Source organism: Peromyscus leucopus, chromosome 4, assembly GCF_004664715.2.
Source record: "Peromyscus leucopus breed LL Stock chromosome 4, UCI_PerLeu_2.1, whole genome shotgun sequence".
In the NCBI taxonomy this organism is placed as follows: Eukaryota; Metazoa; Chordata; class Mammalia; order Rodentia; family Cricetidae; genus Peromyscus; species Peromyscus leucopus.
In genome coordinates, this window is record NC_051066.1 from 86,656,052 (window position 1) to 86,678,953 (window position 22,902).

General features: G+C 46.4%; 2 pseudogenes; one reads left to right on the plus strand and one right to left on the minus strand.

Annotated features, from left to right (window-relative positions):
- Positions 1-8,289: 8,289 nt before the first annotated feature.
- Positions 8,290-9,044, minus strand: LOC114697486 (annotated as a pseudogene).
- On the plus strand, positions 8,949-22,199 carry LOC114697527 (annotated as a pseudogene).
- The last annotated feature ends 703 nt before the right edge of the window (positions 22,200-22,902 follow it).

A 22,902-nucleotide genomic window follows, 5' to 3' on the forward strand; every position in this document is an offset into this window, starting at 1 on the left:
TCAACACTGGCTTCATAACTGAACCAGCTGAAAGAGGTTTTTGTTTTTTTAATATTAACATAAATAAACAGAATCTATAGAAATGGGACTAGAACAGAAATGCTGAAAACAATTCTCTAGCTCAGTAGTTCTCAACCTTCCTAACGCTTCAACCCTTTAATACAGTTTCTTATGTTGTGGTGACCCCAACCGTAAAATTATTTTCACTGATATTTCATAACTCTATAATTTTGCTACTGTTATGAGTCATAATGTAAATATCTGTGTTTTCTGATGGTCTTAGCCAACCCTGTAAAAGGATTGACAATCCCCCAGGGGTCATGACCCACAGGTTGAGAACCACCACTCTAGATACCACACATCAGATGAAGCTTCTCTGCTTCAATAGTGGCAACTCCTTCATCTCCTTTTATCACTTTATCTTTTTAGCTTCTGTTGAATTTGTCTCTTTGGATATGTCTGGAAGTTCAGCTCACTACTGAGTACAAATAGAACTGACATCACACATTATACACTAGGTGCAAAAACTGTCCTCATGCCGGCGGTGGTGGCGCAGGCCTTTAATCCCAGTACTCAGGAGGCAGAGGCAGGAGGATCTCTGTGAGTTCGAGCCAACCTGGTTTAGAGAGTGAGTTCCAGGAAAGGCGCAAAGCTACACAGAGAAACCCTGTCTCAAAAAACAAAAAAATAACAACAAAAAAACTGTCCTCAAGAACTTTACAGCTGACTGGATTGGGAAGGTAATATGTAAACAACAAAGTAAAGTGATACATATACTGCAGTCATGGTCTAGAGAAGAGATATAGAGACAGAAGACCTGATTTCAGTGACTAGAATACAGATTGAAGAGGAGGTATCAGAACTCCTTGAAGAGACTTATCCAGACTACACTTCTGAACTGACATTTTAACAATTTAAATGTAGTGTGATGGATTAAAGACTAAAACTATAATTTGATAGTAATTTGGTACAGGCTGGATCATGGCATCACATGAAACTGGGTGTGGTTGAGGCTTTAATCTCAGCACTTGGAGGTGGAGGCAGGAGGATCAGGTAGTTCAGGCTCATCCTCGACCACATAGACTGTTTAAGGCCAGGCTGAGCTACATGAGATCCTGTCACAAAAATAAATATATAAGCAAACAATCAAATAAAAATTTGGCATAGGAAATTACAATCTTTATTTCATATTTTAACTTTAACATAGTGTGTATAATCCAGTGTAAGGTTTAGCAAGCAGTGAAAGCAGTTAGACCAGGAATTGACATATAATACTGCCATAAAAAAATGACTAAGGATTAGTGAATTCTAGAACTATAAACTTTACCAAGTATACCTTGTCTCAAGACATTAAAAACAAACAAAATTGAGGAACTAAAACTGGCTTCCGGAACACTGAAGGTCAGGAGAACAGTATTTCCTGAGGCCGGAAATGGCAAGTCACTCTTGCTTTCACAAGTCAGTGGCCAAGGCCATGTTTTCAAACTTAAATAGAACAGAATTGTTAGGAGTCTTTAGGATGCTAAGGGAATTTTTTTTTTCAACTAGAAAGATTACACTCATCAGAATGTGGCATAAAACTAAGAGGCAGTTCTCAAACTTTTTTCTTGAGTTTAAAAAAAGATACCTTATCTCTCTTTGCATCCCTTTCCTCCAAATCAAATGAAAACTTCTAACATAATCCAGTCTGCAGAAGTTCAAGGTCAACTCAGGAAGCAGTCAATGAGCAGAAGTAGCTCCTGGATGTCCTGACTACGAAACCCAATAAAATACACAAAATAGTTTGTCTAAAGCTCAGCAGTGAAGTGATGTGGGAATCGAGCATTAGCTGCCTCTTTGCAAGTTCCATTCCACAGAATAGCATCTCCTTGAGTGAACTTAGCTACTTTAAACACTCTATAAAAACATGAATTTTAAAAAAAAATCATGTTATGGCACACAGCAGTTTCTGGAAGAAGCCACTAAGACATTAGCAGTAACTACTCCTTGCAATCTGCCTTAAAAACCGACTGTAAGAGTCAAAGCCTCAAAGCTGTCTAGAGAAAGCACATACCAGCCAGGCCCATTAAAATTTACAGTTTAGGATTCTCTGTGTTGCCTATTTCTCTGTGTTTGTTATTTGTCTTTAACCAAAAATAGTCACTTTAGTTATAAGACAACAAAAAATAAGGAAATCAAAATATGCCTTGCCTTGCCTTCTTGCCAGATACCTTCCCAGGCGCCAAATGACTACTGCAGTGACCGACTCTGGTCACCAGCATCACAGAAAAGGGGGCCGTAATTCCTGGTGATCTTTGTAAAATGGAGTAGGCAGTTATTCTGCATGAACAACCCAGGGTTGAAAGACCCGTCCTCCGCGGTTTCTACTTACCTTCGGTAACATCCTGGGGTTAGAAGTCGGTCACTGGAAGGATCTAGGGCAACAGTTGCCAGAGAAGTAGTGGCCCAGACAGTTCACTCATAGGCTCACTACGGCTTGTTTCTGGCACACTTTCTCGGGAGCTAAATTTACTTCGCGAACTAGATCGAGAGCTGAGGTCTGGGCTGGTGTCTGATAAACCTGGAATGTCATCAATCTTTGTTGGTGTGACCATGAACCGAACTGAAGACATCTTGGTGGTGACTTCTGGAGGATGCATTTTTCCCCGCCTTTTTAACAAAGAAAAAAGGAAACGCTCACAAAAACTCTTCCTCCTACACTAGCTACTTTTGATTGCAAAAATAGAAAACTTAAAAAAAAAAAACCCTCAATTACCTTGATTTAATCCACAAAGGCCCAATTAAGAATCCTTCTACTTAGAATTCTAGCCACTGTTTTATAAAGTGCACCAGCAGTTAAGAGAAAAATAATTTTGAAAAACAAAATGAGAACAAATCGATGCTAATCTTGTGTGATTGGTTCCTTCAGAATCCTAGGCTATATCTCCCCTGGTCCAGGCTGAGGGCTCCATGCCATGATCTCACAGCAGCTGGTGATGCCTCCTCTGCTCAACCCCCAGGTCCTGATGAGGTAGTTAGTCCTTTCTCTGCTGAGTGTCCCACGGTTCTAGCTGAGGAAAGAGCATGCAGGCCCACCCTTGTCAGACGAATATAGCGTGGATCAGATTGCGAAAAGGTGTGCACTGCCACCTGTTGTGTATCAGGTGAATACCCCACAGGTCTGGCTGGGAGGAGATGTGTGCTGAGCCACCCGATGTTTTTGAGGTCGACAATCCACTTGGTCTGGTGGAGAGATGCACATGCATAACGGGAAAAATACCCCCACACTACAGGATGGGAGAAAAAAAAAAAAAAAAAAAAAGAGGACAGCGACGAGAGGATGCCGGGGCAGAGTGGATTCCTGCCTCCCAGAGATCTGGTCCTGGCAGAGGAGCTGCAGGCGGCGGCTAGCGGATCAGGGCAGCTCCGACAGCAGCAGCTCCGGGGTCGTGGCAGGTCTCGAGTCCCTGGAGCCCACGACCGCTCGCCGTGTTTGCGCCGCGTGTGACAGGACGCGTTTTTCCCCCGGGCCCGGCGCGGGTGGCCTCTGGCCGGCTTTCCTTGGGTCTCAGCCGAGAAGACGGCCACGCAGGCTGGTCCCGGCTGGGAAGGAGGAGGTCGCAGGTGCGGGATCCGCGCCAGCTGATGGGTGCGCGCGCAGCTGTTGTTTACTAGCCGCTAACTGTTTCGGAGCCGCGGCGCGCACGAGGCCCCCTCCCGGCAGACGCCCGAGGCCGTTACGTGACCCGCCGCCCCCTGCCCCGGGCGCGGCGGGCTCAGCCCGCGCCGCCGCAGCCCTCCCCTTCCCGCCCCGCTCGTTCCTCATTCGAGGTTAACCGTCCGAGAAGTCTGGGAGCAGCTGGAGGGCGGCGCCGTCCGGAGGGCACCAGCAGCCCCGCCGGAGTCTGCGGAGCCGAGACAGCTCGCAGTGCGCCTGCGCCGGCCGGCGGCTCTCACGTGAGCACGACGGGAATTGCAGTCCACCCGCGGGCTTGAACGTGTGTGGCCGGGATGCCTTTTCTCTCTAGCGTCACCTGTGCTGCATGGATTCTGGATGCAGCTCAGAGGCAGTCAACGCTCATTTACTCCGGGACCGCAAGGGTCATCTTTACTTAGAATATCTCTAGAAACCTTAACTTTCTGGCACCCAAACCTCCCATTACCACACCTATTTACCTTAGATGGGACCCTCACTGTAAAATTTCACGTCTTTTCTGAAAAACCTGTATCTTCATCTTCAGTTTAGGTTACTTTCCTGCTTCTTGTTCCTGTCCCTTTGAAAATCGCAAGCCAGGCTTAAACTTCCATTAGAGAACTCTATAGACATGGAGAAGACATTGAGTTATCTGCTCTGCTCCATGTCCAGTGTTGACCTACTTTACTGTCTGTCACTAGATATGTTTAATGTTTAATGCATCGAGGTGTTTAATAAATTTCAGTTCAACAATCTTCCTGCAATGTTAATCAAAATGCAGAAAAACTCGCTGGAGCCTTGCCAGGGTCCTTGGTTCCTCTTAGGTGCAAATAGTTAAATCAGCATATTAATAATGGACCAGGGTATAGAGAGACCACTCAGCAGTTAAGAGCATTTACTGTTCTTGCAGAAGACCCCGGTTCGGTTCCCAGTTTTCACATGATGTGTCTCATAACTGCCTATAACTCAGGGGATCTGACCTCTGAAGGCAAGGCATGGAAGTGGTGTACTTACACTAATATATATAAAAGCCATGGATCAAAACCGTCTTAATTCTTGGGTCTGGAAATTCCCCTTGATCAAATGACAATTCCCAGTCTAGTTAAAAAGCCTGGGGAAAAAATGAAATTCCCATTAAAATGTAAAACTATTAGCTCTGTGATAGAGACTTTTGGCATAATCCAAAGCCCTAGATTCTATCCTCATCAGTGGAGTTGGAGGCAGAGTTAAAAAACTTTAATTTTTTTAAAAAGCACACTTATTTTTTTGGGGGGCAATGCACATATACATGAGTCCTTCCACATATGGGTCCCAGGGACTGAACCCAGATCTGCAGGAGTGGCAGTGATACACCTTTGTTGGCCAAATGCTTTTTTGAACTTTGGAGACAAAGTGAGACTTGGGTTCAGGTAGCACAGCTGTCCTCATACTGTGTAGCAGAGAATGACTTCCAATTTCTACTTGCTTTCTCCTCCCAAGTGCTGGAAATTATCACCTAACCTGATCTCTTCAGTGTGGCTTTGTGAATGTCAGAAAAGCACTCTACCTAGTGTGTTATTGTACAACCCCAGCCCCCTGCTGGTTTTCTGATACAAGGATTAGCTACATAGCCCAAGCTGGTGTGGAACTCACAGGAATCCTCTTACCTCATTCTCTCTATGCTAGGATTACAGGCCTGAGCCACCATGCCCAACTTGGATCTTAAATAGCCTATGGCTCTTGATTCAAACTTACAACGTACTTAAGAAAGGAAGGAAGGGAGGAAAGAAAGAAAGAAAAAAAACCTCCAGGGTTGAGCATAGGGTTGGTAGAGTACTCGCCTAGCATACAATTCCTGGGTTCAATCCCTACCATAAACCAGGAGTGTTAATACACATCTGTTATCCCAGAACTCAAAACGTAGTGTTGGGGGCTGGAGACAGGGTGCTCTTCCAGAGGACCTGAGTTCCACCCCCAGCAGCCCATAAAGGCTACCACTATCTAACTCTAGTCCCAGGTACCTAACACCCTCTTCTGCCTGGGTGGGTACTAGCACACATATGCATACACATACGCATACATACACGCATACATACACGCATACACGCATGCATACACACACACACACACACACACACACACACACACACACACTTTAAACAGCAAATTTAGATAACTTTTGGGTCTAGAGATGGCTCAGTAGTTTGGAACACTTGATGCTCTTGCTGAGGACCCAGGTTCGGGTCCAGCACCTACATGGTGGCTCATCATCCATAACTGCAGTTCTAGGGAATGCCAGCTCCCTCTTCTGTCCTCTGAAGGTACCAGGCATGCATGTGGTGCACATACATACATGGAGGCAAACACCACAGTGGAAGATCAAAAGTTCTAAGTCATCCTCAACTACAGAGCAATTTTGAGACTCACTTAGAATAAAAAAGACTGTCACAAGCAATGCAATAAGCAAATGCCAAACAAGACAGAAAATTCCAGTTCAATTTTTCCAGTTTGTGGAGTTTTTAACATATCTTTATCCTTAGTAGGATATGGTTCATTCTTTAAAATCTCTCACATATAACACTAAAAACTGTGTTCATGAATGGGCTAAGAAATAAAATACTTGAGAGGAAAAAGAAAAACAACAAATATATGTTGTGTGGTATATGTGTGTGTGTGTGTGTGTATGATTTTTAGCAGAACTATAACTTACTTGAAAGTTATCTGTCTTCTGTTAAAAGATATGTCAAATGATTTTTTTTTCTTTCAAAACCAACAGCCAAGAGTAATCCTGAACTTTCCTACCTCTATGATTACTACAGCAAGAATGCAAACACAGTCTCCATACAGACAAGTTTAAAAATGAGTGGCCCTACGGCTGACAGATTGCTTAGCATCCAGTTGGTCACTGACAACCATCCCTAACTCCAGTTTTAGGGATCCAATGCCCTCTGTCTCTGTGGACACCAGAAACAAATGTGGCACACATACATACATGCAAGCAAAACACACTACATATAAAATAAAAATAAATACTTCTTAAAAAAAAAATTTAGTGGCAGTAAGCATAAATACATTCAGATCCAATGTCACAATCCAGGATTGAGAAACTGATAGCCAGTTAACTTGTCAAGGAAAGGAAGAGACCAGCTAGCATTTCTTGAATGCCTGAATACAATTATTTTACTTCATCATCATTCTAAGATGAAATAATTCAATTAAAAATCACAGGCTGGGCGGTGGTGGTGCACACCTTTAACCCCAGCACTCGGAGCAGAGCCAGAGGATCTCTGTGAGTTCGAGGTCAGCCCTGATCTACAGGAGTCCAGGACAGCCAGGACTGCTTCACAGAGAAACCTGTCTCGAAAACAAAACAACAAAATCACTTAGGTTAGCCAAGCATGGTAGCACATCTTTGATCCCAGCACTAAGGAGGCAGACACAGGCAGATGGAGGTCAGCCTGGTCTATAGGGTGAGTTCCAGGAAAGCCAACCTACACAAAGAAACGCTGTCTTGAAAAACAAAAATCAAAAACAAACAAAATCACTTAGGTTGCTAGGCTGGTGGCACACACCTTTAATCCCAGCACTTGGAGACAGAAGCAGGCAGATCTCTCTGAGTTCAAGGCTATGAGCTGCAGTGGTGATGCACTTTTGCTCCAGGACGTGGGAGGCAGAGGCCAGCAGGCTGGTCTACAGAGTTAGTTGCAGGACAGCCAGAGCTACACAGAGAAACTGTCTCAAAAAAAAAAAAGAAAAGAAAAGAAAAATCACTTATGCTGTTCCCATGGCAGTGGCTAAAGTCCTTAAACTTCTATTTCCTTCTATTTCACACACACACACACACACACACACACACACACACACACACCACACCACTAGACTGGAAAACAATAATCCTTTCTTGAATCTCATATCTCTTCAAAATTAAGATCGGGCATTACATAGCTGCAGGCTGCCAGAGACTACAGATGTTGGGGTATATATGTATACTAACTAGAGAGGAAAGAGTGTGGGTGTATTTCCAGGTCAGTAAGTTTGGTCAAGGACATTCCCACTTAGGACAGCTGAACCAACACTGTATAATTATTAAGAAGCTTCGCCTTCACATCCTTAAAAATGAGAAAAACAGAGGACTAAACAAGTTAAGTGTCTTTTACTCCTTACAGAAAGAGGGGAGGGCTGGAGAGATGGCTCAGTGGTTAAGAGCACTGACTCTCTTCCAGGGGTCCTGAGTTCAATTCCAGCAACCACAAGGTGGCTCACAACCATCTGTAATGAGATCTGGCACCTCTTCTGTATACATAATAAATAAATAAATAAATCTTTAAAAAAAAGAAAGAAAGAGGGGGAAACAGAACCAGTTTCCTAACTTCCAATTCAGTCTTTTATGCCTTTATTATTCTTTGAGGAATTCAGAATGTTATTTAAAGGGGGCCACAATTTACTTCAGGGACAAGAGTTATTTTTTCAGTGAATGCTGACCTTTGTGGGAGTCTCTCAGCCTTTCTTCCCCAATACCCTATCATTCATGGCGCAGCGCCCCTGCTACAGTGAGGACTTAAGATTTTTCTCAAGTGGCCTTGTACTTCCAACGGCACTACCCTCCCCCCATCTTTTCCTCAAACCACACTCAAAAGTGAACTTTCAAGTCATTGTCTCTTTAATAACCTGGCAATAATTCAAAGCATGAAGAAAAAAAAAGTTAAGATTGTTTCCCTTTACGGGTGATGCCCATCACGACAGGCGCGATCACGTAGTGAGATAGGATTCCAAACAGGCTTCACTGCTCACGGATTGACGCGTTTGGTTACTGATGATAATCGGCCTGGGGTCGGGCAGCACAAGAAATTAACGAACCCTCAGAGAACTGGGCGCGGTTGCTGGGTCATAAGCACCTTGAAGCGTTTCTTGATGTGTGGTGATCCGGTGTCTTGAGTACTTGTCGTCAGGGGAGAACCGAGCAGGATGGGCAGAGCAAGTCTGTTGTCCCGTAGGGTCAAATTTCTGCTCAAGGAAAAAAGGAAATGATCTCAATACATGAGTGGTGTGATAGCAAGGCGACAACAAGAAAATGGGAAACCTGAAGCCAGGAGACGCGATGGTCAGAACAAGAAGCCGTGCACTACCCAAATCTACCACGTTTCGGCCCCAAGCACCAGGCTGCGCAGGACGGTGGCCGGTTCCAACAGCTCCTCCCACCTACATTTCTCGCTCTTCCGATTTACAGCTGTTTCCTCCTCTTACCTTCAACGTATAGACGCGATCTCCCTGTTCGTTGAGGTAATACTGGAGAAACATGACTGCACCTCAGCGAAAAGATGCCGACCTCGCTACAGCCAGCCGCGTTTACCCTCACTGCACCACTTCAATCGTGCTAGCCAACATCCTTCCTGTCCGGCCGGAAGTTTCTATAAGGCATGCCGGGAAATGTAGTCCATTTCTCCAGTCATAGCCATATGACCAGAAGGGGGCATAGTAGAGCATCACTTGGCCTTGGGCTTCAGCTTGCTACAACCTTGCAGAGAGTTGTTAAGATGGATGGAATTGCCCACTGTGTGCCAGGCACTGCCAGACATTAGGAGGTAGGGATGGGTGTGGATTAAATATTGATGCATCCAATCTCATCTTTAATATCAAATTGCACACTCATTTCAGAGACACTAGTTTTGTAGTTCCTGGAGAAAATAAGGGCTCCGGGATTCTCAACCTCCTATAATCGTAGGGAAGAAGTAAGATATTTTTCTGACCCCCACTTTTACATCCGGTTTCCTGCCCCATTTCAAAGTATTGGCGGTAAAGAGTGCATGATGGGTATTCGATATTATGCAAAGCGAAAAGAACGTAAAGCGTTTCTTATGAAACTGGTGAATTTTGTTTTAGAGGTCGAACCAAGATTCAAATTCTGACTTGACCACAAATTCAGCTCTTTCTTACATGGTGAGTAGCGAATAAATAGCAAAATAAGGTACCCTTCTTAGAGTAGTCCCAGTTTTTAAAAGAATGAAAAGTCTTATAAAAGCCTAGTTTAAAAAAAATTAGAATCAAGATACTGCAAAATGATCACTGCAGCACTATTTATAGTGGCAAAATATTGTAACATATTAAATTTATAGGCAGAAAAACCTTAATTTTTTTTTTTAAAGTAACGGATGTAGTTGGTTTGTTTGCCGTTGCATAAGATACATTCAAAAAGCCCGGGAGTTTAACACGTGCTTGTAACCCCAGAAGTCCAGAGGCTGAGGCGGAAGGATCTCCAGAAACAACGGGGTTGAAGAACGGCCTGGGCAGTATTCCGAGCAGTGAGAATTTCGAGCAGTGAGACCCGAGAAACAAAAAAAAACAAACGGTGTGTGGGGGTGTGTGTGTGAGGGTGTGTGTATCTGTCTGTTTGTCTGTCTGTATGGGTACGCGCGCAGGAGATTTTGCCAGGGGCAGGAATGTACTAGAAACATTTAAAATTGGCATCTTCTGGCATGGAGGACTTGGTTACGGGGAAATGAATGGGAAGAGTACTTTCTGCTGTGTATTTTATTTTGCATAGCCTGGATTTTTTTGTTTTGTGTGTTTTTTGTTGTTGTCGACAATTTTAACACCACTCCATCCCACCCACCCCCACACACTGAATTTTAGTCGTTTTCACCTTCCCATACCCTTTTCTTATGCCCCTTTCTCTCCCCCTCCAAACTTTTCTTAGTCTGACTTTTTCAGCCATGCTAATATATGAATTTAATATAATTAATTTAATAACTTTAAAAGGTAATTTAATGAAAAAACTTTATGGTAATTTTAAGGCAGGGATTGTGGCTCAGGACTCTAATTTATGCACTCAAGAGGCTAAGGCAAGAAGGTCTTAAGGTTGAACCTAGGCTACATAGCCAGACTGTCTCAAAAATGAAAAAGGGACTAGAGAGATGGCGCAGTGGTTAAGAATGCTTTATGCTCTTGTAGAGTACCTAGGTTCGGTTCTCAGCACCCACATGATAACTCACAACTGACTGGAACTCCAGTTCCAGAGGCTCTCACTCCCTCTTCTGGCTTCTGGGGGTACCAGGCATGCACCCAGCTGCACAGTCACACATCCAGACAAATATTGATACACATAAAATAAAACTCTATAAACCCTTTAAAAACTATTAAAGATTGTGTCTTTCCAAAAAGGTAGAGGTCTTTAATCCAAGTACTCAGGAAGTAGAGGCAGGGAGATCTCTGTTGAGTTCTTAGCCAGCTAGGGCTACATAGCTATCCATCTTGGAAAAAAAAATTTTTATATATATAATGTATATATAAATTATATGTATGTATAAAGGTTTTTCAGCAAATGGAAAAGGCCGTGGCTTCCATAAATTGCAGAGCTGTTGGGACTCAGCTGTTTGGGAATTCTTTCTTCAGATAGTTAGTCCTACTTGCAGTCTAAGCTTTTCTCAAACTCTAACCTCCCGAGTGCTAGGATTACGAGTGTTGTGGCAACTTTTCCAGAAGGCGGTGCTCACACCACAGCAGTGAACACCCTGGATCATCCGAGACACTTCAATTTCAAACATTTAGTTTTCTTGATCCTCAACTATACAAACTGTGCACTCGAATTTGGTTCAGAAAATAGAGTCATCACTGTAAGGAGCCAAAGATCTACCGCTAATCTGTTATTAATAGTAAGCCAGTTACAGAACTAGAGGAAACAAGGGAACAGAATTAGGTATATTGTTGAAGAATAAGGAACCAAAAGCAAAAACTACAGGAGAATGTTGGGAATCTGAGAAACAATGTGCAGACTGTCCTAAAAAAAAAAAAAAAAAAAAAAAGACACCAACAATCGTGCTATCAAATTAATTTAGGGGGATTTTCTAGTTTCTGCTTTTTACTAGAACCCATTGTGTAATACCTTCCCATTCTCACCACACAATACCCTCTCCCCTCCCCCACTCAGAATGCCTGAGTCCAAGATTCTAATTCTGTTTTGACCCAGTCTTTACCCTACCTTCCTTGGATATCATCTGTTAGAGCTAGGTTACTGCCAGGATCCTGGACCCAACTGTTTCATTCAGGAGGCTTCAGACAGCTACTGTTGGTGTACCTAAATATTAGATGATGGCGTCGGACAGAAGTAAGACAGGGTGGTGGAGACTGTAGGGTATCTGCTACCTGTTCACATCCCTGGGGTGTCAGATTTGTCCCTTTACCTAGGAACAAATTATTTAGGCTACCCTAAAGGGGTATGAGACAGTTGACCCCACACAGGCATTAGGGAGCCTGGGGAAGTAGATTTTTACCTTTAGGAATTGGGGAGGGCCTCCTTGAAATGAACCAAAGTACCTCAGACGTAACACACTGAATATAGGGAATGGATAGCAATTACCAATTTGATTCCCAGGAAGAGGAACCACTCTAACATGCTTGGGGTGGAAGCGGAAGTTTATGTACAATATGAGTAGCGTAGTCAGGATTTCAGGGAAGACTCAAGATCTGTCTTCTGGCAGCTAGTGCCTGCTCTAGGACTTCGCCATGAGAAGGCAGGGCTGGGCCTCATTTGATCTCTTGAGAGAAAGTAGGCTGAAGGATGGAGAGGTGGAATTGGGCCCGGGGGACAGCCTTATTTGGAAAGCTAACACTCTTCAGTAGAGTTAGTTACTTAAGAGCTAGAGATTTTATAAAACTGCTTGTGCCCCGGACCTGACGGCTCCTACTAGCCACAGAGGTGGCTTCTTTTCAGTTTAGGCAGCAGGCTGGCTTGCTTGCTTGCTTGCTGCTTGCTTCTTCCTTCCTTCCTTCCTTCCCTCCTTTCTTTCTTTCCCTTTATAGTAAATTTATTATGCAAATATGTGGAAGTTGGAAGTCTCAGATCAAGGTTCCATCTACTTAGTATTCTGGGGAGGGTACTTTTCCTGCCCATAGACAATTCTGTGCACATGTGTGCGTTCATGCATTTCTCTCTCTGTATGTGTAAAATTTTTGCTTAATTGAAATCGAATCCAAGGCCTTGAAAATGCTGGACAAACCAAATCTGGAGCCCTCACTTCTTCTTTTTAATTTGAGCTGAGGACTCCTGAAGTTGCTCAGGCTGCCCTTGAACTTGTGACCTTCCTTCCTCATCCTCCAGAGTGGCTGTATTTACAAACCTGTACATATTTCTAAGTATGTTTTTTTTGTTAGGGACAGTCTTCTTGACTTTCAGGATGGAGGTGATGGGTCATCTTAGCCACAGTGAGATGCTCAGTTTTCTTACTTATTGTGGAGCTAAGACTTAGCAACATTTACTGTGTGTGGAACTTGGTGGTTATAACTTGGCCCTCTGTTGTGTGTTTCAGATGAGTGTGAACATTAGTTTTGTTCCTATTTCATGTCTCCTTTGTGGTCAGGAATCTGAGTAGTACTGTTGTGTCAGTCGGTAGATAATCTTTTTTAAAAGAGGGAGAAAAATAGCATGAAACTAGGCCGGTCGGGTTCTGTTTTATCATTAAAAGTCATGTGGATATCGCCGTGGATGTCATGTGGATGAAGGCCATGTTCAATGCAGTACACATTTGTGTGCTCATCCCCTGCTCTGCCTGACCAGTCTCCACATAGCTTGTCCCAGCAGGAACTGTGTTCTGGATTTCCTTCTTCCTTAGTTCCAGCTCAATGCCTTGTTCTTCATGAGCCCTAAACTTCTAACATTAAGAAGCAGGACCACAGATACTCTGTACTGCCAAACTTCAATTTGCCCAGTAGTTCTGAAGGCACTGGAAATTCCCCTCCCTCCATGCTCTCCTCTCACCATTTCCTGGTCTTTATCTAATCCTTTCCAGCTATTCCTGGCTGTTGCATAATGACGTTTCTGGGAAGCAAGAATCGAGGCTATCATACCCTGTCATGGACTGTGCTTTCTGGATGTTGACAGGAGCCACAGAGCAGCTGGGAGCAGGTGGTTTCTGTCTCGTGGGAGTAGGTAGGGTTAGCACATGCCCACGTATGTTGGTGGCACTATTTTTGGAGAAATGAGTTTCGTGAGTCCTAGAGTCATTGTGCCTTCATAAACCGCATCTTCTGTTGTTTGAGATGTGGAGATTGTTAGAAACAAGAGGAATAGAAAAAGGAGGAGAGGATAGGGTGGACCAGTGTTGGTGAAACAGCCTCCTTCCCAAGGACCCACGAATGCTTTTCAGGGAGTCTGGAACTTTCCCTGCACTCAGCCTGCTTGCAGACTTTTTCCTGCAGAACAGAGATCAGGTCCTGTTTCACTTCTTCTTGATGTGACTCTGGAGCTGCCAGGGGAGGTCTGCAGGAGCATTCTGAGGAAACCTTAGAGGCAGTGACAGCTTGAGCTTGTGCTTGGAAGATGCAGGTCTATGTGACTCATGGAAAGGGAGCAATGTCTCTACCCCAGTAACGAGGGGGGGAAGCACTGCTTGGGAGACATTTACAAATACACCCATCCATGTCCCCTCCCTCATCGCTCTGACCACACAGGGACTAAAGGCAGTCAGTCGTGTGGCCTAACTTCTGGTCTCCTTCCGACTCCCTTCTCTTCTTTGTCTCACAGCCCTCTCCATTACCAGGACCTGATATGGCCATGAAGCCTGGTGCTGGCCTGCCCCCTTTCACTTGCGTTACCCTTTGTCCCACCTACTCCTGTCCCACCAGACCAACCCCTCTGGGAGCCATCACCACAGCCTCCCATACCTCCTGCATTCTCTGCAGGCAATCCTCTGCTCCTTTCTGCTTTTTCCAGCCCACTGTTGGTGACAGGAGAAGGAGGCTCTGGGCCCAGTGTGGCTGGAACTGGCCAGGTCATCAAGGTCAAGACAGAAGTGGGGCCAGCTGAGCCTCTCAAACTCAGAACCGTATAGTCACCCAGACAGCCCTAAACTGGATTTACCTCAGGTGCCCTGCGGGGCCAGGAGGGGCCTCCTCCTCCTCGGTATGTGACAGCCTCGAATGTGAAGACCATTGCCGGCTGTGGCTGTTGGTGTGAGCCAGGAGGGCCTTGCAGGGCTTCCTTTGCAGGGCTCTACCACCACCCGCTGCCCAACTGGCTCCCATTGTGCCCCTGGAAAAGTCTTGGCCAGGAACACAAGCCGCAGCCATGGAAGGAGGTCCGGTGGCTGCCCGGAAGCCCTCCCAAGGTGACCTTGCCTATGCTTCCAAGGGTGTTTATGAGAACTATCGTCGCTGGCAACGCTACAAAGTCTTGGCCCGGACTCACCTATCCAGAGTCCTGATGCAGAAGCTCTTTCCTGCTTTCTTATGTAAGTGGGGGTGGGGTATCCAAGATTGATGTTCCTAGGGCCTTTAGAGGGGACTGTGGATAGACATAGGGGTTTCCGTCACTCCAGAATTCTTGAGGGCAGTTGTGAGAGTGAGAAGACACTGTTAAGAGAATTAAAAGCAGTGCTACATTCTTTCTGGCTTGGAAGACACGTTCAGGTACCTTTTCAAAGAATACCTACAACTCTGTGAAGTCAGACAAGCAGTTTGCGGTAGTCTTCGTGTACAGATGAGAAGACAGAGAGACTTCCTGTCATAAAGCAGGAAGCAGAGAGTGTCCTGTAGGTCCCTGACACCAAATGTCAGGGCCCTTCCCTGCCCTCTGACACTGAGGGGCAGGGATGAGGTGGGCTGAGCCCTGACTCATTCCTGTGGGATGGGGAAGATGGCACGGGCCAGGCCGAGACCTTAGGGTGTGTGAACCCTCTCTTCTTACCCAGGAGTCAAGGTGATGGAGGGAGGGGATGGCTCCACACACACTGGATTTGTGACCCCGAGCAGGACATTTAACACCTTTGCCCTCAGTTTCCTTCATCAGAGAGGGGGTAATTGTCCCTATCTCCAAGGGCTGATGAGATTAAAGGTGCTTGGCAAAGTGCCTGGCATAAAAAATGAACCATTGAAGTGATAACTCTTTTATTATTCCTATAAAAAGGCAATCTTAATGAGGAAGGAGCCCACAAAAGACAAAAATATCCCTCCTTTTGAGTGTATGTATATTTAGCCAAGAAGCCTGGAGTTACAGGCTGTCTTTTTTGTTTATACATCAGCCATTAGTCATCTGGAGATTTTCTCTACTTCCAAGCAGACTGGGTATCTCTCAGCTGTGGACCGTTGAGTAAAACACTCTGTTTTGCCAGACTTTGAAAACAAAACAAAAAACAAAACGCAAGCTCCCTTCCAGTGGAAGAACTCCTTCATCCACACTTTGGAGCAAGTGATCAAAAGACAATTCCCAAAGTCCTCACACCACTTTGAGTTCTTGTTTCTTGAGATAGCTCTGAGTTCTCTCTTGGGATCTGGTGGACAATTTCTAAATCTAGAACCAGCATGGGCTCTCGAGTTGGTTTAGGACCCGTCCCCTTTGGTTTCTGGCCAACTCCTGCTCTCCTGTTTCATTGTGGTGGGTAGGATCTTGTGCCAGACATGCTCCAGCCCCTGAAGAGCCACCTAGGAAGTTGATTAGGTGCCCAATCCTAGGATCCGCGGCCCTTACAAGCCACCATTACAGCAAGCTTTCCCAGTGGTTCTGATACTCAAGGGTGTTTAAGGACTTGAAGAGAAGCCAGAAAGCTACAATGAAGTCCTGACTTCAGTCTGCACTCTTGTTTCCTCTGGAGTGTTCCAGAAGTAATGGTCCAATATTCTATCTGAAGATCTATGAGGACGTTCTGGAGACAAAGAAAAAAAAAAAAAAAACAAAAAAACTACTAAACATGCTTTTAATTAGAGGCTCATGTTAGGCTAGTGAAATAAGTCTTTGACAATTCAAGAGGTTCTGGACAGGGTTAAATCCAATTTACAGTTAATAGTGTTTCCCTCTTCATTAGGGCCAGCACCGTGAGAGTTAAAAGTGGGCGTTGATTTCAGAAGGTCGGGAGGAGAATCATTTGATTTTGTGTGATTTGCACACCTCGGTGGGAAGGGCAGTCAGAATGGCAGCCAACTGGAGGGGAGGTTGTGGAATCCGGACGGCTCCTTCAAAGGGAACATGGCAGGGCCTGAGGGGCATGCTAGAGTGGGTGAAGGAAGTGGGGTATGTACTGAGGCGGGCATCAGAACAGGTGCAGGGCACACTCTTACCGTGTCTGACCTAATGGGGGTTTTAGCCCAGTGCTTCGTTCCCTGGCCCGACTGAAGCCTACTATGACCCTGGAGGAGGGACTTCCGAGGGCTCTGCAGGAGTGGGAGCGTACCAGCAACTTTGACCGGATGATCTTTTATGAGATGGCAGAGAAGTGAGTTTGATGAACCCTCATTCACCCTGCAGCGGGGGAGTGGCGGCGTGGCAGGGGCAGCAGAGACAGGCAGGTGTGTGTATGTGTGTGAGGGCTGGGTTGTCAGGAGGGTCAGCAAGGTGGCCAGCAGGTCAAGGTGCCCACCACCAGGCCTGACAACCTGAGTTGGATCCTCAGGACCCACATGGAGGAAGGAGAGAAGTGTCTCTCAAAAAGCTGTCCTCTGAGGTTCACACGCGCATGCTACAGACACACACACACACACACACACACACACACACACACACACACACACAAATGGGGACACATTTAAAAATGAACAAATAAAGAGTGTCACAGGAGGAGGGCTGTAGATTAAACGAGGTCTCCTAGATCCTTGCTGTTTCTTCCACCTGGGCTCTGGGGTTATTCTATCCTGTCTGCTCTTGAAAGGTCCCCGTCTCTGGGTCTTGGATCAATATGGGGCTTTCATACTGAAGGTGTTAGGAAAGGATTGTTGAGCCCAGTGCCCCCAAAATTCCCATGCTGAAGGAACCTCACCAGATGGCAGGTAGCTATTGATGCAGAACTTCAGAATCACCTTTCCTTTGTTTTTTGTTTGTTTGTTTTTAGAAAAATAGCACAGAAGCTGGGCACCTTTAATCCCAGCGCTCAGGAGCAGAGCCAGGAGGATCTCTGTGAGTTCAAGGCCAGCCTGGTCTACAGAGTGAGATCCAGGACAGGCACCAAAGCTATACAGAGAAACCCTGTCTCAAAAAAAACCCAAACCAAACCAACCAAACAAAACAGAAAACTCTGTCCCCCCATCCCGATGAGGCACTAATTCTGTAAGAGGTTAGCCAGAATCAGGGTACTGGATACCCAGAGTGGTCTCCTGACTCTTTATCCCCCATTTCTACAGAACAGTCTTGGCTAAAAAATAACTTTGGCTGGCTGTGATGTGTGAGTCAGCACACATGACCCCAGGTCAGAGGTGTGAGCATCGTGCGAGCCCAGGAGTTCAAGGCCAGCCTGGGCAATCCTAGTGAGAACTTCTGTCACAACAATGGGGGAAGCAATCATTTCTTCCAAGTGTACCTTTCACTTTTTTTCCTGAACCGGAACATTTGACTTGCTAGAATTTACCCCTCAGGGCCTGTTCCAGCCTTTGCACTCTGGTGGGCTCTGCTTCTGGAATTCTGGCCATCATTTTCAGTTGTAGAGAGGGGCAGATGAGGCCATAAAGAGCAACCCTATAGAGTGTACCCCGAGACGGTTTGCACAGACTGGACTGAATTCACCAAGCTTATATTAAGTAGTTGCTGAATCCAGAGTGCTGGATGATATAGTTATGACACGGAGGAGGACGAGGAGGAGGAGGAGGAGGAGGAGGAGGAGGAGAAGGAGGAGACCACTTTGTCCTGGAGAATTACCCAAGCTCTATACTGCCAGTTTCCTTAATCAGCTTCTCAAGTGACAGTTAAGGTGAAGAGACAATGTGATGCTATTCCCCAGAAATGTCATTAGGCTACCTGTGAGCCGCTCCCCGGGCTGACCCGACTTCAACCGTGTTTAGTCAAAATGAGGGTGATTGTGATGCTGGCTGCCTGGTGTCTGGGTTGTGTGTGGATGGGCTAGGTCTCCTTCTCAGCACAGCCCATGCCTTCTTTACCCTCTGCAGGTTCATGGAGTTTGAGGCAGAGGAGGAGATGCAGATCCAGAACGCACAGCTGATGAATGGCTCCCCGGGTCTGTCCCCTGTGACCCCTTTGAAACTTGACCCAGGGCCCTGGTCCCTGAGGCTTGCCAGCAGCCAGGTAAGGCCACCCACAAACCAGATGACAGTGCTTTTGCTTCTGTGACATTCCGTCCTGGAAGTGACATTTTATGAGCCAAACGCAATGCCCCATAGGAAGCTGGGGTCTTAGTTCTCATGGTCTTGAATTAGCTATTGATCTTGGCCTAGTGAACTAACTACTCTCTCATCTAGATTGTGCATTGCGCCCTATACTTCATCAGCTTAAGAAATGGGGGTTGGATCATGCAGTTTCTTGAAATGTCAAGGGTGTATGGAAAGATTTCTAACAACGGTGTTCTCTCTCATACCTTCCAGCTTTTACATTTTCTCCCCCGAAGCCTGATCCTGTTCTGGAAACATTTCTTGTCCCTAGGTTTCTTCCCTTACAAGCATTGCTGGGCAGTAGATACCATAGCTGCTTTCACACTCCCCATCTCTTCCCTCAGTGTACATTCCCAAGAAGGCGGCCTCTAAGACACGGGCTCCCCGCCGGCGGCAGCGCAAACCCCAACGGCCTCCGGTTCCTGAGGCACCCAAGGAGATCCCACCAGAAGCTGTGCAAGAATATATAGACATCATGGAAGGGCTTCTGGGGAGCCACTTGGACACCGGAAGGCAGAGGAGGAAGAGGAGCAGCTGGAGGATGCGGGGATGTATCCAGATACAAGTCTGCTGAGCTACATTGACGAACTGTGCTCCCAGGAGGTCTTTGTCTCCAAGGTGAGCTGAGTCTGCATGGCTAATTCCTCCTCTTCCTCCTGAGACAGTTTCTCTGTGTGTAGCCCTGGCTGTCCTGGAACTCTGGAACTCGCTCTGTAGAGACCAGGCTGGACCTGAAGTCACAAAAGTCCACCTGCCTTTAATGCTGGGATTAAAAGTGTGTGCTACCACACATGCCCAGCTACATGGCTAATTTCTAATAGATATTTGTTGGTTGGATACTATGGGGCACCAGCCATCTGGGATTCTGCATATGGCAGGAGGCTCCACTCTACAGTTTGGAAATGGGTATACATGTGTGCACACATAGGTAGCCGGTGGTAGTCACGGTCTATAACAAACTCCAAGTGGGGGCATAGGCCCCATCACTTTGTCTCTGGAGCACCTGAGTTGGCTTCCAGGTCACTTCACACCAAGATTCACACCACTCTTCTTTCTGTTCCCCAGGTGGAGGCGGTCATTCACCCTCAGTTTCTGGCAGATCTGCTGTCCCAGGAGGAGCAGAGAGATCCTTTGGCTTTAATTGAGGAACTAGAGCAAGAAGAAGGACTTACTCTTGCCCAGGTAAACTTGGGAGGCGTGGAACACTAGGAAAAGGAGGCTGCCTGATTATGTATAACCCTTTGATATCCTGATTCTGTTACAGAGGATTTAGGGTTGGGCTCTGGGTCTAGAACAAGGGAGGGAGGGAGGGGATTGCGTGATGAAGTATATGGAAGAGGAAAGGCTCACAGCAGAGGAATAAAGCCCCAAAGGAGAAAAAGCTGCAGTACCAGTCTCCGATACCACCCCCTAAGCATTTGCTTTTCTTCCCCACATTGTCTACCTACCATCTCCTTTCACCCACTCCGCCAGCTCTTCTCCTGACCATGACAGAACTGGCACTTGTCCATTCCCTTTCAGCTGGTCCAGAAACGACTCTTGGCCTTGGAGGAGGAAGATGCGCAGGCACCTCCAAGTTGCAGCGGAGCTCAGTCAGACTCAAGTCTTTCAGTTTCTGATGAAGATGAAGATGGGGGTCGGAGGCCTCGGCCCTCACCTGGGCTTCAGGGGGCTGCGGCACTGTTCACATTGGAAAATCTGCTTCTTCCAGGCAAGCAGGCAAGAGAAATGTATGGTGGGCAGGAACAAGCCCTAGGTGGTCCAAGGGGGATTCACAAGGATGGAAACACTCTGCCATCCTCTAGCAGCTGGGACCTGCAGCTAGAACTCACAGCTTCACAGGGCATGCAAGTACCCTTGGCGTGGAGAGAAAAGGGTCTGGGAAGGTCATCAAACAGCTATCTGCCCATCATGATGGCCACCTGGGAGGTACTGGGCCCTTTGGGCACTACCCAGTGGCAGATAGGAATTTGGAATCTTTACCTTTTTGCTGGCAAGAAGGTCCCCAGCCGTGAGAGCCTCCAATCTGGATGTTGGACTTACAGAGCCAGTTCCTCTGCAAGGACTTGGGTTAGAAAAGCAGGCCTTGGGCTGCAGATAGGACAACAGATTCAGGGAGTCGGGGTGCTTACTCAAGGGAGAGACCCTTCAGCAGCATCTCAGGAAGGCTCTTCAAGAGCCACGTGGGGAGATGACAGAGGTCCTGCCGTGGTTCAGAGTTATGATCAGAACCATTCCCCTGGAGCCCTGGCAACCTGGACAGGGTTTCTCTCAGCCCTGGATTGTGGCTGAGCGGTGACATGGATGCTGTACGCTTAGAGTTACCCTTACAAATCGAGAGGGTCATAGACAGCACCCAAGATGAGGCATGTATAAGGGAGGACCAGGCACTGAATTCCAGAAACAGTGTTTCTCCAAGTCCTAGGAAAACCACAGTGCTGGAGGATGTGGGGAACATTGTGGTTCCCTGTGGAGGCACAGGTTCGACAGCCGTCCCAGAAAAGAGAAACTCCTGTAGCCTGCCAGGATCTCTGATGGCCAGTGGCCCAGCTTTGAGGTCCAAAGAAAATCGAGAGCTGAACCCTGAGACAGCACAGGATCCCAGTGACCTGTGGCTAAAGGTCACTCCCTCTGTTGGAAACACTTGACACCTCCACACTGGGGTCTTCCACATGCCAAGGTAATCTCCTTATTCTTGGGACCCAGGATACCTCCTCTTTCCCCAAGGCTAGCTGCGAGGCAGAGAGCAGAGGTAATCTACTTTTTCTCTGTTGGAAAACATAGAACATGTTGACATACTAGATGTTAGAAATGACAGTGCCCCCCAACCAGGGGTCAGCAAGGATTCCTGCTCATCAAATTTTAATTCTTATAACCTTCAAGGAGAGGGCAGAGAAGATACTGTTATCTCCAAACCTACTGACCCTGTTCCTTTACAAGGCAATCAAGAATCTTACACACTCGAGACCACCAAATCAACATCTTGCCAGGGTCTGGGAAGTACTTCCCCTAGACGGGGAACTAGGGATGCTTTAGTTTTGCGAGAAATATCTATTAGAGAAACACACAACTCAGCAGCAGATAGGGCCAAAGGAAGTGAGAAAGAGGAGGAAGAAGATGAAGAACTCTCTAACTTTGCCTACCTTTTGGCTTCAAAACTTAGCCTTTCTTCAGGGGGGCTTTCCCTTAGTACTTGTCATGCCTCTGGAGGTCAGGGAATCCAGAAAACATCCACGCCTCTGCTGAAGTAGATGACCTTGGCCAACCTTCACCCCCTCCCCATACATCTGGGAAGCAAGCCCTAGTTGGGATCCCAGCTACTGCTGTGGAGAGACCCCAGCCAGCTCAGCCTGGTAGTTCTGGGCAGAAACCCCTTGCTCTGGGAATAGTGCAGCTCCCACAGCCTCGTAAAAGGCGGCGTGACACTTTTGTCACGAGCAAAAGGAAGAAACGACGTCGTAGCCAGTAGGAAGGGAAGGGCCATCCTGTTCCATCCACCTAGCAGCACCCAAAGGTGGGGGTCCCAGAGTATATTTTACTGCTGCTGTTCCCTAGTGGAGGAGCAGCCCCAGCCCAATGTTGTTTTTTGTTCTTGTGCAAGAAGCTGGAGAGCCTGGGGCAGAAGACCAGTCTGGCTAGGTTGCAGGGGCCCCCTTCAGTGGAAAGTAAAGGGAAAGGGAACCAACTTCGGGAAGTTATATGGAAAAATAAAGATTTGTTTTTGGTTGGAAACTGCTCTCTATGTGCTCTTCTGTGTGAACATCTTGGCTGCTACGTAGAACAAAGTCTTACACTAAAGGTAGAGTCTGCAGATTCCCTGCAGTGTCTTTAAGAATCACCTTCTTGACTAGGTCTCTTCCCAAGCCGGAACCTGGCATCGGCAGGTCTTGTCTGGATATCCTGTTATTGTTGGCTTCCTTTTAATATATAGGTGAGGAAAGATGCTTTTTGTATTTGTCAGATCTCAGATCTGATTTCCTGAATTTAATTAATTTTACGTATTTGTGTCAAGATACAGCACCTGGGGTGTGGGATGTGGAGACCCTTTTCCCTTTAAGGGGCCAGACATGAAGGATTTATATATCCTCAGCCCATGCTGCTGTAGAAGCACCGTGGGGTTGGTGTGACCTGGAGAAGACTACTTTACTGACACAGGTCTCCAAGTATGGGCG